The sequence below is a fragment of the Callorhinus ursinus genome, unplaced genomic scaffold (genome assembly GCF_003265705.2).
Source record: "Callorhinus ursinus isolate GAN/ISIS: 27379988/994484 unplaced genomic scaffold, GSC_fseal_2.0 scaffold97, whole genome shotgun sequence".
In the NCBI taxonomy this organism is placed as follows: Eukaryota; Metazoa; Chordata; class Mammalia; order Carnivora; family Otariidae; genus Callorhinus; species Callorhinus ursinus.
Window position 1 is genome coordinate 1,943,419 of NW_027397159.1, and position 18,555 is coordinate 1,961,973.

The window sequence follows — 18,555 nt, forward strand, 5'->3', positions numbered from 1 at the left end:
GCGGCACCCGCTTCTTCCCCTGGAGACCCCGGAGTAGAACACCACTCTTAGCAGAACCTGTCTGGCGGACATCACCACAGAGGGAGGGTAACCTCAGGCCAGTTCCATGGTGCCAAAGTGCCCCCCAAACCTGCCTCCCTGGGAAATAAACCAACAGAAGGTTGATCACACTCCTTCCCGTCAGCTGCCTTCTTTCTGGTGCCCGTCCCCAAACAAGCTAGAATTGGAAGGCTGGGCTCTTGAACCACCCAGACCCGCCACCAGCACAGCACTGGGATCCAGAGCCGGCCTGCGCTGCAGGTCATACCACCCACTTTGCAGAACCAAACAGAGCTAAACAGATTAAGTTCATAACTACATCCTTCCCAAGCCAGCAGATTCCCCAGAGAGTGACAAAGGTTCTTTTCTTGGAATGTGGCTAATTGGGGCACCAAATATAAACATCCTGGTTGGGTTAATTTTCCATCTGGGATTTAGCATTCTAGGACTACAAGAGATGGGAGGAATTCTAGAAAGTGACCCCCTACTCGTCAAGATCTCACAAAAGGGTGGAAAATACACATGCTTTCAGGGTCAAGCAGAACTCATCAACGTGGGAAGGAGGGCAGTGTAAGCGGGAAGGAAGAGAGTGGCCTGTAGCAACCGGCAGAGTTCAAGCCCCAGCCCAAATAACTCAGATTAATCCCAAACTGTGCAAACCAAACAAAATCCATGTTTGGTGCCTTTTTGGGGTCCTTCTTGACAGTCTCTAGGGGAAACCTCTAGACAGAGCTCAATGGGAGTGGGCCATTCTGGCCTCAGTTGCTGTCACATCACCTTCAAAATTATACAACAACCTGCGGCATAATGTGATTCATCCTTTGAAAAAAATCTACGCGTGGAGAATTAAGACCCTAAAACTTCTAAGTCAGACCCTATAAGAGTCTGAAAATCACCCACAAGGGGAAATTCCTGGCTTTTAGAGGTAGACCAGCTGACAGTGGTATAAGGGGCAGGTCGACAAACCATGGCCCATGGGCTAAATCTGGCCCACCACTTGTTTTTGTAAATAAAGTTTTATTGGAACGTTACCACACCCATTTGTTTACATATGTCTGTGGTTGCTTCCATGCTCTAATGGCAAAGCTTTAGAGTCTCAACAGAGACTATATAGCCAACAGAGACTAAAATATTTGCACTTTGACCCTTTACAGAAAAAGTTTGGGGCACCTGGGTGGCTCAGTAGGTAGAGTGCATGACTCTTGATCTCAGGGTGGTGGGTTCAAGCCCCATCTTGGGCATGGAGCCTACTCAAGAAAAGAAAAAAGAAAAAAAAGAAAAAGGAAAAGTTTGCCATTCCCTGGTCAAAAGTTTCCAAATGTTTTGATCAGCTATCCCTACCCATGTGCTCCTGAGAGATGGATGAGACACAAGATATTTACATAGCTTCAAAGTTTTCTCCCCACAAGTCACTTCCTACTCACAAAGGGCAAAATAGTAACCTGAGAGTGGAAAACCTCTGGCAGGCACTACCTTCACCAGGAAGCCAAACATCCCCAGAAGCAGGATTGACCAAAACCACGTGCCTCCTGGCGTGATGCCCTGAAGAGAATTCACATCACCGCTGCAGTAACCACACCAAAAATGCATAACCCAATCCACTCTGAGGAGACATCGGGCAAAACCCAAACCAAGGGACAGCCTGCAAAATGACTGACGTGTGTACTCCTCGCACACGTCAAGGTCCCACAAGACAAGGAGGGGCTGGGGTCCATTCAGGATGGAAGAGTGAAGAGATACGGAAACCTGGGTCGGCGCTGGACCAGGAAAAAAGTAGCTAAGCAGGACGTTATTGGGCCATCAGTAAAATTGGGATGGGGCCTGCAGATTAGGTAAGATTCTTTTCATCAGTGTTAAATTTTCAGATTTTGATCACTGTACTGGGATTCTGTAAGAAGATGTCTTTGTTCTAAAAAAAATAAATATTTAGGGATAAAAGGGCAACCTAGCTGCAATTTACTTCCCAATAGATGGTTCTAGGGGCAAGTGTCTCCCTCCTCCTCTCTCCCTGTGCGTGGACAGATCCACAATAGACTCGGTGGGTCGGTAAAATGATAAAGAAATTGGGGCAATTTATAACACTAGATGAACCTGGTTAAAGACCATAAAGGAGTTCTTTATGCTGTTCTTGCTGCGCGTGTTAAGTCATATGATAATAAAAGTTTTTTAAAGATTTTTTTTTTATTGAGAGAGAGAGAGAGAGCATGAGTGGCACGAGGGGCAGAGGGAGAGAGAGCATTTCAAGCAGACTCTGTGCTCAGCATGGAGCCCGACCCAGGGCTCGATCTCCAGAGTCGGACGCTCAACTCACTGAGCCACCCAGATGCCCCCAAAATAAAACTTTTTTTAAATGCCAAAGTAGAAGAGTAGAAAATTTTAGTAAAAAAGTAGAAAAATCCCCAAATCACCCCCAAGGAGGACAATCATGCAAAAGAGGACTCACCCCGAGACACACGAGTGGGCCCTTGGGCTCTCACTCCATCCCCAGTGCTGATTCCTGGGTGCCCATCCAGCCCAGCATCCCTGGGCACCTGCTGCAGGGCTGGGCTTCTCGGTGGAACATGGGACCTTGGGTTTGGCGGGAAGTAGCCTTGAGGAGTGTGCTGTTCAGGGATCGCAGGGTAAGTAGCTCTCTTAAAATAAACAAAGGGAGATGCTGAGTGGTGTGCAAAATTTGGCTAGTGTGGCATGTGCTGCTAATCCTTTCTGATGTGCATTCATCCCTTTTTTCTACATAAGCAGGTTATTGATCGAGGGTGGCAATGTATCAAGACTCTGTTGGAGCTGGAGGAAGCTGAGTTCTACTCTCCTGGCCAATGAGCTGTAAGCAGACACCTGATGGGTGTCGGGAAGGAGGAGTTCTGGGAAGTCTTTTTGCTTTCCTGATGAGGGGAGCAGATGAAGTTAGCATTATCCCTCTTTCTCCTATTTCCTGTCCCGTTCTCCCTCTCACAAGGAGGTAACTTTCAGTTAAACTATGGAGTAATTCTTAAGTCCTCATTCAGGCAGAACTCCCATTGGGTGGGTTCTCTGCATAAAGCTGATGATTCCTACTTTCTGTCCCCAACCCAAACATTTCCCACTTCTGTTTAATTATTAATATGCTGCAGATATATTTAAGATGCAACCCTAGCATAACGTATATTTAAAACTCTGGCAAGGATTCCCATTACGTTGATAAATAAAGGATGAGCTGCTCCAGCCCACCTTCCCTTGACTGCTCAGCTGCTCACCCACACCCTTCTCACTTTGCTGGCGGCTCACCGCCTGGTCTGTTTGTCCAGCCAGCTGATAGGTTGTAATAAGGATCACACTCAGGAAAGTCATGAGCCCAGGGCTCTGTGGGGAATAGTCAACGTTACTATCAACCAAGAAGCTGTGCATGAGGTTCACTTGTCAACACGGGTCCAAAAAAGGAAGACTACTTCCAGAAGCAGAGTCTCTCCAGCCTAACTCAATATGGGGCACTGAAAAGGGTCAAAGCAGTGCTTGCTGCTCATGCTAGAGCCTTGTGCGTGATCTGGGAACAAGAGTGACCAAAACACACGAGACTGGGACAGAAGCCCACGGACTCCTTGGAGCAGAAACAACCAAGTGCAATGGGGCACTGGGGAAAGCCCCACAATGAAACGTTGGTGCAAATATGTCTCATTCATATTTCTTGCAGGTCAAAAATTCTACCGCTGAAGGGTATTCATCTGGGTTAAGTTATTATGATCCCCAAAACCCAAATAATTGGAAATTTCTCTAGATATAGGAGAAAGATCTCAGGAACTATCTAGTGCTTTTATCAAATAAGGCACAGAGCTGACCATGGAGGAATGGTACACAGAACGGCTAAATTTTGGTAAAAGTAGAAAAACGACTGGTGTTATCAGGTGGAGGAGGGATCATTGCCCAGAGGCTCCTACAACATCAAAGGGACAGGCATCGCCAGCAGAGGGCTGGAGGCTGGGTGGGGTTATGGGCACAGACCTCGCCAAGAGATCCTGGGGACCCCGGGGCAGCGGGCTTCCCTGATGGTCATCCTTGCAGCTTCAGGGGTAAACTGGATCAGATGCGTGAAAGGTGTTCACACAGCTGAGCTTCCTCTTCTGCATCCTCTGTGCCATCATCACAGAACCATGCCCTTGATAGCAGCCTTGCCTTCAGCCCATACTCCAGAGTGAGACAGGGGACTGAGACCCTCCCTGGGCCCCGAGCGTGAGGCAGAGCCAACCCTGGGCAGCCCGCCTGCACCTCTGACCTTCGGCCGACCTCCACACCCCTGATCTGAAAGCTGATCCAATCTGTGACTGTTGGCCATGCGGCAGCCCCGAACTGGCCCCTTCCCCTCCCGAAGATGCACTGCCCGTTCAGGGAAGGGGGCGAAGAAGCTCTCAATCTGTGCTCGAACAGCTGCCCTACTCGGTGCTTCCTGCTTCCATCTGCCTGTGAGAAGCAGAAGGTCATTATATGGTAATGCTAGAGATTCTGAGCTCCACATAGTGATTTCCCCAAGGCCTGACCATTATACTTTCATAAGCTAAATATCGGTGTGTATCACCGACATGTGTCCACAAATGGGAGCTGACATGGCAACGTGCTGTTCGCCGATTTGCCGCACACGCACGTCACGGGTCTGCAGTGACGCCTCAGCCTCGCGGGTGGTCTGGTCCTTCCCTAAACTTGGATGGACCACCTCCAAAACACTCCTCTTGTCTCGTGTCCTTTATTTGGGGTCAGGGACTCACGAATTTGTGAAGTTTTTCAACTCTATCATATGGGCCACTTCTCTGCACAGGTGGGTTTCACTCAGTGTCTCAACAATCCCTTCCTGGAAGTCGGAAGCTCTTTGTGAAATTGCCCCCCGCCAAGACCTCGTTCCTATTATTTAACATGGGAAAAGCCAGGATATGCTCCATGCCAACCCAGATGCCCCAACCAAGTTCCCACAACATAACTAAGAATCAACAGAACTCCCACATACGTGCAACAGACTGTCATGTTCGTAGCTAGAAAGTCATAAAACGTCCCTCCTGACGATCAGATGCTTCCCGTCATCATTGTAACTGTTGGTTTGGAAGCAGTATCTCTGGGGTATCTGAGGTGCTCAGCCCTTTTGCGGACACAAGGCAGCCTTTCCAAAACACCAACACACAATTTTGAGGTTTTGCCAATGGCATTGTGAGTGTATTTTGAGACTATGTACGCTTATTTTGCTTAACATGTTATTTAGGGATCCAAAATTTACATTTTCTTATTAAATACATGTCTGAGAAATGGGCGCCTGGGTGGCTTAGTTGGTTGGGCGACTGCCTTCGGCTCAGGTCATGATCCTGGAGTCCCGGGATCGAGTCCCATATTGGACTCCCTGCTCAGTGGGGAGTCTGCTTCTCCCTCTGACGCTACCCCCTACCCCCTCTCATGCACTTTCTCTCACTCTCTCTCTCAAATAAATGAATAAAATCTTTAAAAAAAAAAAAAAGCTGTCTACTGTTTATCTCCACCAACCACTTCTCCGTCTCATCTGGATTTCCCTCTTCACTGGGTCACACGGGTCTGAGATTATCCCATTTTTAAGGGCAGGGGTTTATAAAGCCTTAGGTGCACCCAGGTGCGCTTGACGGTAGCACCTTGTCCTTGCCTAGCTCGGCATTTCCCTGTGCGGGCCCCACCACCGAGTCTCCTGCATCCCGGGGACCTGGGACTGCTCCCTTCTGCGGCTCTCGCACACCCGCCCACCCACCCAGCCGCCCCCACGAGGCCCACAGCTTGAGAGGATCACTACCCTCTAGTGCCACCTGCTGATTCCCTCCCCCCTGCAAAGCCTCCTTGCACTCAGAAATAAGAAAAAAAGTTTACACTGATCTGTTTGCATTCCCTTTTACCTCAATTCTGGGAGCGGAGGGACAGTGTCTGATTCCTAAGCTGGTCCATTAACACACACCCACTGTGGGAAATACCAACAAGCCCAAAGAGAAACAGCAACTATAACCTCCTCCCCCCGGAGAGCCCCACTTGGAAATAATTACTGTTCATATTCTTGGTACATACCTTTCCAGTTTATTCTATTATGTATATGATTATTTTGTGTAGTCTACACATACTCAATTCATTATACGCATTTTCTATACACATATAACATTAGAGGAAGACTATCGTTACTTTGTTTCTCCTGGAGTCTGGTTTGTAACCAGATCTGTGCTACTCAACACTTCCCCAGGATACAAGCTTTTCTTTTCTTTTTTTTTTTTTAAGATTTTATTTATTCATTTGCGAGAGAGACAGAGAGCACAAGCAGGGGGAGCGGCAGAGGGAGAGGGAGAAGCAGACTCCCCGCTGAGCAAGGAGCCCGATGCGGGACTCGATCCCAGGACCCTGGGATCATGACCTGAGCCAAAGGCAGACGCTTAACCATCTGAGCCACCCAGGCGCCCACAAGTTTTCTTTTGAATCCCAGTGTTTGAACACGGTCCTTACAGAAACATTCCGGAACATCAGTAAGTCCACAGTGAACATCCTTGGATGTGAAGTTGGCCCCACTGAGCCAACTGACACCGGCATTTCTGTGGCTTTTGTGGCCAAACTGCCTTTCAGGGCGCATCGACTTGCATCCCGAGAGCAGAGCCTCCGCCTCACATCCACACCGACATTTGGCATCGCCAGCTTTAAAACTCGTAGCTGTTTGCTTCCATCTGTGCAGGTGCCTTGTGCAAACCAGCCACTGACCAGGCATGCAGCCTCGGGCAAGCCACCGGAACAATCCGTGCCTCAGTCTCCTCATCTGTAAAACGGGAGAATGGGTGCCTCACGGGTGTGCATGAGTCTGAGAGGGGTCTGTGCGTGCAAAGCCCTGAGGTCAGGGCCTCACGGAGTGCTGGCAGAACGTTCGCCCTCCCGGTGTCCCCCAGGAGCGAGCGAGGGCCGTGCGCTCTGGACAGCCGGCTCAGCGGGGCTGGTTTTGTCTGCCTGCCCCACGCTGGCAATGCGGAAACCATGTCGTTTACTTGCGAGCAACTTCGGGTCACAGGACATTTCCCTGTGCCGGCCCCACCACCGGGTCTCCTGCATCCCGGGGACCTAGGACTGCTCCCTTCTGCGGCTCGCGCACACCCGCCCACCCACGTGAGGAAAATGGGATCCAAACTTGACCCAGTGGAGCGGAAAGATTTTAGGATGCTAACACGAGCCAGCAGCTTTCAATTGTGGGGCATTTTAGAGTCTGAGAAGCTGCTTTTGACTAAAAATAATAGTAATAAGATGAAGAATTCACAGACAGTGGGATGGCCAGGTGGGTAAATCTATGCGAAAACAAATATAGCAAAGTACTCATTGCAACACCTAAAGGGCGGCGTATCTGTGCCTTATGATTCTTTCAGGTGTTTCTTATGTTTCAAAATTGCCATCAAGACGGTTGAGGGGGAAGCCGCTTTGATGCCCTATATTTCATTTCTTTGCTGATTCCGAACGTCAGGGGGCCTGGCCCTTTATAAATTGGCTTCTTCCAGCAGGACAGCCTCTCAGGGTGATCCAGCCACACCGCTCCCCTGACAGCTGCATCCTGCCCCCCTGACAAGGGCCACACCACGGCCCGCCACGGTCTGCAGGGATCCACTAGGACCCTGCGCTGTGCCGTTCACGCTGCCGCAGCCCCGGGGGCCCGCAAGGAGACGAGCCCATCTTCCTTCCACACGGCCGCACCTGCCCCATCCCGCCGGAACCTCGGAAGAAGCAAGTTCATGCTCTTCACCATGCGGCGGGCCGCTTATGGAGCGAGGATTATTAACCGGGCGGCTGTCGGGGACGTCGAGTAAATTTATGTGGCACAGGTGGTTTGTTTTTGTGTTTTTAATCTCGGGAATTCCAGAGTGGCTCAGACTCCCACTGGGCTTCTATATCATCTGCTCCTGCTGCGGTCACCTATATACGCCTCTCCTCCGGGCCCCGCCCTCCCCATCTCCAGCGGGATTACTGGACTCCACTAAGCATTGTGGGAAACTCCCCAAAGCCACCTTCTCAGGAGGCCTTGCTTAGTAAAACCCAGACCCAGCCTTTTATCCCACCTATTGACCCGAGTCTCCGCTGTCGGGGATCCTTTTCAGGGCCTGAATGGTCTCCGGTTGACAAAAGCGTTCCCAGTAGGGATGCTTCACGCAGGGCTGCCCTACAGGTAACCATTGTTTGTGAATTATTCATGTACTGCTGGCTCAGACTCCGAAAGTTCGGAGGGGCCCCGCCTTCAGAAACAGTGATAAACAGCTCTTAAAGGGTCACACAGGTCAGCGAGAAAATGGGATTTGATTGACACAGATTCTATTGACCCCCATGTTTTTTAAGAAAACAGTTGCCAAGGACAAAAACGCCAAGGACATTCCACCGCTGGGCGTTAAGCCTGGACCCAGGGGCTGTGGCGCAGCGCCCTCTGCTGCCCATCTGGTGCTCTGCAGGCCACAAGGAAATGCCAAGAAAAGTCTGGAAGGCGGCCTCAGGACCATGCATACTCCGAAGTCCTGCATGAAGGGACGACCGTGGCTGCTTGAACACAATCCATGGAGGTGTGATCTACACACCATGCAATTCACCTGCTGTAAAGGTAGAGCCCAGCTCCCCAGCCCCTGCCTCATCCCTGAAAGCCCCAACCCACCTGCAGCCAGTCCCCACCCCCAGCCTCAGGCAACCACTGATCTGCGTGGGGCCTCGGTCGCTTTGCCTGTCTTAGAAACCTGGTGTGAACAAAATCCTGCGGTCAGCAGCTCCCTTCACTTGCTGAGCGTGGCCCGGGGGTCCATTCCCCCCGCCGCTGGTGGGTGGTGTCTCATTGTGTGGAGGGACCCCGTCTCCTGTAGCCCCTTCCCCTTCCATGGGCATGTGGGTTGTCTCCGGTCTGGGGCTCCTATGGAAAATGCTGCCACAAAGATTCGTATCCAGGTCTTTCTGTGGATGTACATTTTCACTCCCCTTGGGTAAATATCTAGGAGTAAATTCTGGGTCAGATAAGACCATGTTTACCTTTTTAAGAAATGGGCCAAACTGTCCTCCAAAGTGGCCACCCCATTTCACATTCCCACCAGCAGCCCTGCCTCCCGACTCCCATGGACAGATGCTCCTGTCTGGACTCTCCCTGTCCTGGGCACCATTCAGAGGTTACCCCCCAGTCTGCCCCACCTGTGACCCACATAAGGGAGTTTTCTGAAAACTTAAATCGGTTGCAACAAGGAAAGCTCACGTTGAGATCCAGATGTCCAGCTTCTGAAAACTCAGAGGTGCTGGGATCTGACCCCACGTTGCTGGTTGGCAGTGCGAGCTGGAGCTGGGGTTGGGAAGCAGCTGCATCTTCAGATGGGGCTTGCATTTGCCCCCCCTCGAATCTACACCGCTCCCTGCTGCCTCCCCATCACTGAGGTTGGGCACTAACCATTGCCTGCCTGTTTTATTTATCATCAGGTTGGAATAAAATGAAACGTTTCCCATACTCACATGTCTATCAAAATTGGGAGGCAGAACAACCCTAGAGCACCATATATTTGAAGAAAAAAAAAGAGAAAACACACATCCCTTTAGTTCTTCTAACAGATATATATTGAGTTTAAAAAAGTCCAATATACGGTGCAAGAAATCCACCAGCAGTGGCTTGTTACATGTAGCCAGATCTCAGCATCCGAAGGCTACTGCCCACTCGGACGTGAGCCTTGCCCGGCTTCCTTCCAGCGCCTGCTCTAGGCTCTGCTCCCCCCACTTAACGCTCCACCTCATCCTCCAAGGAAACTGGTTTTAAAAGTTGGCTTCAGCCGAAGGTTATTTAAATACCATATGCAGTGACTCTGAAAGCTTTTTGTTTAATTATTCCTGCCTCATTCACCAGTAACAGTACTCATTTCCGTGGACAAAAGTAGGTCCCACGCTACTGACGTGTACAGTAACCCAGCCCCAAATCAGGTAGGAGGACCGTGGTCTCAACACCTTTGGCCAAGTCTCCAGGGAAGTGTCTGTGGGGCGTGGTCACGCGGTCACGGCCGGGCCAGGACACGGCGGAGTGACAGCAGTGCTTGGAAGAACCAGCGTGGGCCTCTCCGAGGTGGGGCCTTGCTCGGGAAGCTGCCCCCTGCCGGGCTCCGAGCTCCTGATACTGGACACCTCTCGACATCCCCTCCAGAGCACACATGCCCCCCACCCCGTAACAGCTTGTCTTCTGGGGAGCCTCCCCCCAACTCACAGTGTGCACTTTTTGGGTGGGTGGTTACCCCATCTCATTTCTTAGTAGACACAGGGACACAAAGGTGACCAACCTGGGCTATGTGTGCCCGTCTGCGAGTTTTGCTTGATCTGGGGACAGTGAACTCAGTGACGGCCTGGCCAAGACAGAGCTGACACAGACCAGGAGCTCTTGAACTTCGACCCACGTCAGAATCACCTGCATTCTGGACGGGACACGTGTTGCTGACCTGTCCCCTCTCTGGGTCAGTGGGTCCGGAGTGGGACCAGGGATCTGCATTTCTTTTTTTTTTTTTTTTTAAGATTTATTTATTTATTTTGAGAGAGAGAGAACGCATGGAGGGAGGAGTACCGGGGAAAACAGAATCTCAAGCAGACTCCACGCCCAGCACGGAGCCCAACACAGGGCTCGATCCTGCAACCCCGTATCACGACCTGAGCCAAAATCAAGAGTCAGACGCTCAACCGACTGAGCCGCCAGGCGCCCCGGGATCTGCATTTCTGATGCACTCCCAGGTGACACTGATGCAGTTGGTCCAGGAACCACACGTGAGAACCATCGACATAAAAGGAAACTGTACCTGGGTTTTCCCAGCAGAGCCGGGAGGGGCCAGGGCCTGGCTTTGCCCACTCGGAAGGGGACGCTCCGGCAAAGGTGTCCTCACGGAGGCCGGCCGTGAGGCTGCTGCCGGCTGGGGGGCACAGACAAACACACGCGTTCATTGTGCACAGGAGACATGTCTGAGAACAGCTCAGCATGGCGGGGGTGTGCTGTGCTCGAGAACGCAGGTGTGCACGCCAAGGGCTTGGGCTTGGGGTCCCAGCTCTGCCACCTCCAAACCCAGAAACACGAGGCGAGGAGCTAGGCCTCACTGTCCCCAAGTTGCCCGCCTGTAGGATGGGGAGGAGGAAGACAGCACCTGTCTCCCGTGGCTCTCAGGGGGACGAAGCCATTAGGAGGGTGTCCGGCATACAGAATTCCTAAGTTCTTAGAGCTGTGGTTAGACCATCATTTCAGGTGCTGGGATCAAACAGAGGAGTTGAGAACAGAAATCCTTAACATACAAGGAGTCGCTAACAACAACAAAAACACCCAACAGAAACAAAGGACATACATCAACAATTAAGAAAGGCAAAAAAAGAAAGAAAGACATACAAACAGGCATCAACGGGGCCAGAGCCTCGAGGAGGGGATACATGATTTTACAAGTTTCTTAACAGCACGCTGGCAGCACGCCAAACATCTTCACGATGTCCTGAAGAAAAAATGGTGGGTTTTTTTTGTTTGTTTGTTTTTGCAGTACTATTTCCAAGAAGGGAAGGAGGGAGGGAGGGAGGGAGGAGGGAAGGAGGGAGGAAGAACGGAGCAGCCTGAGGACACTCCGCGAACCCATGCCATGCGATACTGTAACCTCCTGTTTTGTAGATTTTGTAGATCGGTTTCACAGTAGATGCGCGTTGAAGTTACATGTACTACATACAACGTGATCCAATTACTTTTCTAAAAGGTCTGCGAAGATAGTCAACAATCCCTGACTCAGGGCAGAAGGGTTTTAGACCTACGGCTGCTTACGTACAGGGACTTCTCCACAACGAATACGTATCAGTTGGTCTTCTCGATGTTGGAAAAAACAGGACCAGTGCATCTCAGGGAGACATAACCACAATACTGAGTGCTGAAGGGACCACGGGATTCGTGCACGGTGCGAGCACCAAGGGCCCCCCAGGCGGCGGGATCTGAAGTCAGGAGACGGGGGGCTGGACAGCTGCAGGGCCCCCGTGTGTGCGGGGACAGCAACGGCGTCAGGGAGTGGGACGTGGCCCGGCGTCCTTGGGGGGCCCCGACACCCCACGAGGGATTCAGAGCCCTGGGAGCAAGGAGGCGCTATGGAAAGCTCTTCAGAGGACTGCAGCGTTCGGAAAAGCGTAGGCGCTGCCCTTGTTCGCCGGGCTAACTGACCAAGCACCACAGAGCAGGTGGCTCAAGACGGAGCGTGTTCTCCCAAGGTTCAGGAGGCTGGAAGTCCAAAACCCAGGAGGGAGTGGGAGGGAACCCTCCCCTGCTCCCGCCACCCCTGGGGGCCCCTGGGCTCCGTGGTCCGTGCAGAACCACTGTCCTTTCTGCCTCCCCCCCTTAACAGAGCCTTCATCCCAATGTGACGATCTCGGCAAAGCCCCTTCCTAGGAGGCCACCAGCCACTGGTTAGCACCTCATCTTGACGTGATCACGTCTGCAAAGACCCTACCCCCAAAGAAGGTCACACTCACGGGTCCAGCGGCTTAGTACTTGGACATAAGTTTTCGCGGCCAGGGCACCATTTACCCCCACGGGCATTTCCCAGCAAGGGTCATGGATGCTGCTGGAGAGAGCTGGCCACGTGGGGTCCTGGGCACCACCAGCACCCAGCACTCCAGACAGATCCTGTCTACACCACTGGCCGTGCCCCCTGGGGTCTCCTTACAAGGATGTCCCCACGGCTGCCATCCGAGGTGGGTCTCTGCTCCGGGCCCTCGAACGCGGGCAGGCTGATGACCACGCAGAAGTGACACTGTCCTGGTCAGCGAGAAGGACAGCTCCTGCCCGGTCCTCCCGAGACACTCACGTTGGGGTCCACCCCCCCCCCACTCCGTGGAAGCCAGGCCACACAGAGAGGCCACGCACATGTAGTCCAGCCAGGTCCCAGCGACGGCCACCAGGAACCTCCCAACAGGGGGGGACGAGGCCTCCAGGTGGCCCCTGCCCCAGCCGTCCCTGAGCGAGGTCGGCTCCCGAGTCACAAGGGGTGAGCATAGCGTTGCTGTGGTTGCATGCTCACTGGGTCCTGGCGTGGCCCTGGGGCAGGGAACTCTCTGGGGTCTGTTTTAGGAGGGCACTAATCCCCCACCTTGATGACCTCATCCCTTCCTCCAGCCTCCACCTCCCAACACCATCACACGTGGGGTTGGGGTTCAGCACATGAACCTGGGTGCACAAACTTGCACCCAGTACCCATCCAACTGTCTTCAGGATACACTGTCCCTCTTTCCTTTGGGAAGCAGCTTCTGCCCCGCTCCATCCGTGAACCAGGGTGTGCTGACCCCACTCCCCAGCTCCAGACCAAGCACAGGACCCCGTGTGCCCCCAAAGTCTTCCCGTGAGAGTCGGCCCCAGAATTTGCTGGTGCTGTCTGGGAAAGGAGGGGTCTCTGTGAGCGTCTACACAGATGGGGACACAAGCCCCGAGCGGCAGGGCCCCAGAGAAGCTGCTGAGCAGGAGGAGACCCAGGAGAACATGGAGGGCTCAGGGCGGGCACTGGGGGCCTGGACCCCGCACGGAGCTGGGCCTTATGGTCCAGCCAGGCCGAAGCCGGGGCTAACCTTTTGACCTCTCAGTCATGCTAGCCAAAAACTCCCTCCTTCGGCTCATGCCCTTTGACCCCAGAGTTTAGCCTACAGAACCCCGAGCCCTGAGCGACATGGAGCAAATGAGGGAGGCCCTGGGGGGCAGGCCCCGGGGTAGCTTGATCCCCAGACAACAGAGGGGACTCCAGCTGCCCGTTGGCATCCCCAGGCGCCTCCGGTCCACGGAGCCGCAGTGCAAACTGGAGAGTGAACACAGCGGAGAAGCGTCCCCCACGGCCCCGTGTCAGGGGTAGGCCGGCCTGTTCCTCCAGAGGCTCCCACATGGGGCCCACCCCCGGCTCCTCTCCAGCTGCTGGTGCCCGTGGACCCAGGGCGTATGGACGCATCACTCCTGTCTCTGCGTCGGCCTCAGGGGCCGCTCCCCATGTGTGTCCTCTGCATGGACAGGTCTGAGTGCTTTCTCGCATGAAGACACGAGTCACTGGATCGGGACCCGCTCACCCCAGTGACCTAGCCCTAACTTCCCCTGCAAAGGCGCCACCCCCAAACTAGGTCTCAAGCGCAGCTACAGGGGCTAGACCTTGAACTTCACATTTTAGGGGACAGGTGAGCCCACAACACCGACTGGCTGCAAAATACCGGCCCGTTCGCTCCTCCTACCCCACCCGCCCTTCCAGAAATGACCTGCTGTCCCGACCTCTCCCTCCTCATCCTCTGAGAGAGGAAGCATCGGTTTGGACGGTGCCTGGTCGTGTGAACTGGGACTGAAACCAGCGGGCTCACCACTCTCCCCTTGTGAAATGGGCCCCGAGCTCAGCGCCAAGCGTGGGGACTCACCAAGGCCCTGGGGCCCCGTCTCCCGGCCCCACCAGCCCCAGCACGTGGCCCCATTTCTGTGGCTCCAAGAAAGCTGCCTCGCTTCCCGCAGGCCGGAAACTGGGAGCTCAGCCTGCCCGGCATCTCCTGCTCGCCTCTCGCCGGCTGGGAACGTCACCTGCCTGACCCTGGCAGGAAGGAGGGCAGGACACCGCCCGTCCCCGCCAACCCCGCCAGGCCCACTCGCCTCCAAGAAGACGACCGTCACCGGTGGCTCTGAGCTCACTGTCCTCACTCGTCCTGCCACCAGCAGCTGCCCTTGCCCGCACAGAGCGCCGCCTTGACTTAAAGGGCTGGTCCCGCCCCAGAAAGTGGACTGGGCAAACCCTGACTCTGCCTGCCGGCCCAGAAACCCCCGGCTCTGACCCCCAGGAGAACAGTGTGCTTCCCGGGTCTGTGCAGAGAGCAGCCCGTCAAGGGGCCAGGGGGGCCAGGGGCACATCCCCAGCTGGGTCCGGTCATCATCTGGTGAATGAACGAGTGCGCGGATGGTCTGCGGGCTCTGGAGCGGTCAGTGCACCTCCCTGCCCGCCTCCCCTGCAAGACAGAGACACCCCTGGACCGTTCAGAGTCCGTCTGCAAGCAAGTCCGTCTGAGCAAGAATGTCCTGCGCCGCCCATCCACGCGGCGCCTGGGCGGTGGCCGCTGAACACCCTCCGCCTGCTGGGTGGCCGGACAGAGCGGACGCTCCGCGCTGACTGCAGACACAAGTAGGGTCCACCAGGTGGCGCTGTCTCCCAGGCGCGGGGGCGGCGGGGGACCTGCCTCAGCAGCCCGCCTTTGCGCAGCCTCGGCTCCTCGCTGCGCCCCAGGACCCGCCACGGAGACCCTGCCGCGCGGGGCAGCGGGGTCGCCTGAGGACAGGAAGGTGAACAGAGGCCGCGTCCGTCCTGTCTTGGGGGTCCCCGTGCTGCCCCCGCACCTGCCGTGATGGGGGTCGAGTTCCGCGTCCGGTGGGCCGCCACAGAAGCCGGGTTTTTTACTTCATTTTAATTTGTTGTACTTTACTAGCCACACGTGGCGCGATGCTTCCCACTGGCAAAGCGCAGGCCTGGAGGACGCCGCGTCCCCGGACGCTGACAGGGAAACCAGGAAAGGCAGAGAAGCCTTGGTACTATTTCTGCCCCTCCGCCGCAGACCTTGGGGAGCACAGCCCCGGACAGGTCCCGGCAAGCCCCTCACTCGGGCCTGGGGGCAGCACGGCAGACCGGGCAGAAGCAGCGCCTACCTCGCTCGTGGACTTCCGCTCCGGAGGGGAGGCCACGGGCTTCCGACAGGGACGCGGGCCCTGGTGACCGGCAGGAGGGAAGAGGGTGGTCGGAGGGCGTGACGTTTAAGCCACAGCCCCGAAGGCCGAGGAAGAACCCGCCGTGACCGCTCCCGACCTCCAGGCTCGGAGGGCAGCAGGTGCGGAGTCCGGGGAGGCCCTGATCCAACGGCCGGAGGAGAGTGGCCACAGGGGTGGTTGGGGCGGGGAGCCAGCCAACGCTCGGTCACGGCTCTCCCTCAAGGGCAGCCCAAGCCCACGCGGTGCCCCCGACGGGTGGGCAGGAAGCTGCCAGCAGGCCCAGAGGGCGTCAGGTGGAGGGCCAAAGGCTGTGGCGGGTACTGAGGCTCCTACCCCAGCAAGCGACCGTGCAACCAACTCCACGGAAAGTGTTTTCACTCCCGGCTGGAATGAGGCGCCCCTGGGGAGGTTGGGGATCCCTCCGTGCTGGTCCATCCCTACGACGGGGCCCCAGAGGGGGTGGAGCGCTAACACACACTCCCCACGGATGGGCCGTGAAGGAAGCCGGTGCAGAAAGACACACGGCAGCAGGCAAGCCCGCGGAGATGGTAGGTTAGTGGCAGCCGGGGGCACGATGACAGCTGAGGGGCGCGGGGTTCCCCCGGGGGCACCTGGAGAGCCCGGCGTGGTCCCCGCACAGCTCTGTCAACCCAGAGTGCCAATGACTAACTCACTTTTAAACGGTGAATAAAATGTCTAATTTATGTGAGCCTCCCCTCAACAAACACAAATATAGAATAATAATAAGTCTGTGGAACTCAGATAGAATCCCAGAGTAGAGTGGAAAACAGTCCTTGCCGGGTGCTTACTGTTTCTATGACTACAGCAGGACTCTCCCAAACGCTTACCACGAGCGCATTCAGCCGCACTCCGCGAGGCGCGAGCCGCCGTCACGATCAGCTCCGACCCACGGATAAGGAAACTGAGGTACAGGGATGCACTCGGGCAGCGAGGATGCGAACCGGATGGTCCTGCGCAGACCAGCGGATGCGCCCCGGGACAGGGGACGGCCGCGGGGGGGTCGGGCCACAGGTCATCACACCGCTGCTAGAAAGTTCCAGTGATTTCCTCACCGCTTCCTATTCTCTGCCATTGGTCTTCACGGATTTGACACCACGCTGAACCGTTTTTATTACTACGTCACAAAGCATTTCAATGTTATTGATGGGAGGTCTTTCCTTATTAGCGTTTTTTCGTCAGAAACCTCCTTTTCATTCTACCTAGATGAATTTGAGAACCAATGGCCGACATTTTCAAAAACTGGGAGGAAAAAAATTGCTCCTAAGATATTTGTCTTTCTACCAGAATGATGGTGTTTATCTCCATCCACTCAAAAGTCCTCTTAACCCCCTGTTGGATCTGGGTTTTCTCCAAACAAGCAAACCAAACCCCTCCTGCGTATTTGGAAGGACCCCTCTTACTGACCCTTGTGTTAGCCGGACATCAAAACTGAAAATACTATCTAGAAATGAACAAGGGTGAGCATCCAGGTGACAGAAGACAATCCTCTCTACACATCTGAGACCCAAACATGTAGATTCTTAGCTTAAAAGAATAAAGGCATGAATCCTTGCTGGTTTTCTTAGATAAATGTGTCGCTTCCTACAGGTTTTTGATAGTCTGCGAAGGGGTCCCAGGCAAGGCCCCCACCTGCCTCAGAACACGTGCATGCGCCGAGACCCAGAGTGGGGCTCTCCCCCCGCTGGCTCCTCGCGCACACTAGCCAACCCCCGGAGAGCCGCCCCCCCCCCCGGGCCACCACGGGAATGAACCAGGAGCCCCCCACCCCAGAGGGACACCGCTGGGCATTTGGTGGGTGCGCCACATGGGCCGCAGGGGTGTGGTGCGGAGGGAGAACGTGGCTCCCCTTCACGCGCTCACACTCCAGCCAGGGGAGTCGAGCTGTGGACGCGAGCCTCTCCCTTAAAACAGCGGGCCGTGTCTGTCCCACTGGACGGCCGTCTCGGGGGCTCCCAGAAACCTCGTTTTGCGGTATAGCTGGATATGAAAGGGTCTGTGGCGGGGAGTCAGAGAACACACAATGCCCACGATGGGTCTGTTCTCTTAAATCACAAGTAAACAGGAGTTAATGTGAGATGAATATTTTAAAAACTGTGCCACTGCGCAAAGCAAGGAAGTCTACGATTTCTTCCTGATGAATCTGCCAGAACCTAAGTATGAGTTTTTCCCGGGGCCCCTGTGTCTGGAGTCAACGGAGGGTCCCCCAGGCCTACGCGGTCCCTGCCAGACGGCACCTCCTCACCGTGGGGGCTGCAGGGCCTGTGTCGGGGTCCCGCCTGGAGGTGCGGGGCCTGGGGGCCGCTGGTGGGGGGACAGACTCAGCTTGGGCTGCTGTGAAATCCCAAAGACAGTGGGGGAACGGAATGTGCTCAATGCCCCTGAACCATGCACTGAAAAATGATCAAAATGGTGAGTTTTGTCTTGTGTTCATCTTACCACAATTGTTATTTTTATTATTTTTTAGAGATTTTATTTGAGAGGGAACACAAGCAGGGGGAGGGGCAGAGGGAGAAGCAGGCTTCCCGCGGAGCAGGGAGCCCGAGGCGGGGCTCAATCCCAGGACCCTGGGATCATGACCTGAGCCGAAGGCAGACGCTTAACGACTGAGCCACCCAGGCGCCCCTTTTACCACTATTTTTTTTTAAAACGTTTGGCTGCCAAAACCCTTCTGCTCCCTTCAGATGACGGTCCCCTTCCTTTCTCTACTTTTCAGGAGGTAAAAGTTGATTCCTAACCTCCGGCCTTGACTCTGGCGACCCAGCCTCTTCCTCCACGCTCCCGAATTCCCAGACGAT

General features: G+C 54.7%; 1 protein-coding gene across 2 annotated transcripts in view; it reads right to left on the reverse strand.

Moving 5' to 3' along the window:
- The window catches only part of STX2 (syntaxin 2), a 204,110-nt gene that overhangs the window by 138,209 nt on the left and 47,346 nt on the right, over nt 1-18,555 (reverse strand). The gene's annotated exons all lie outside the window — the stretch shown is intronic.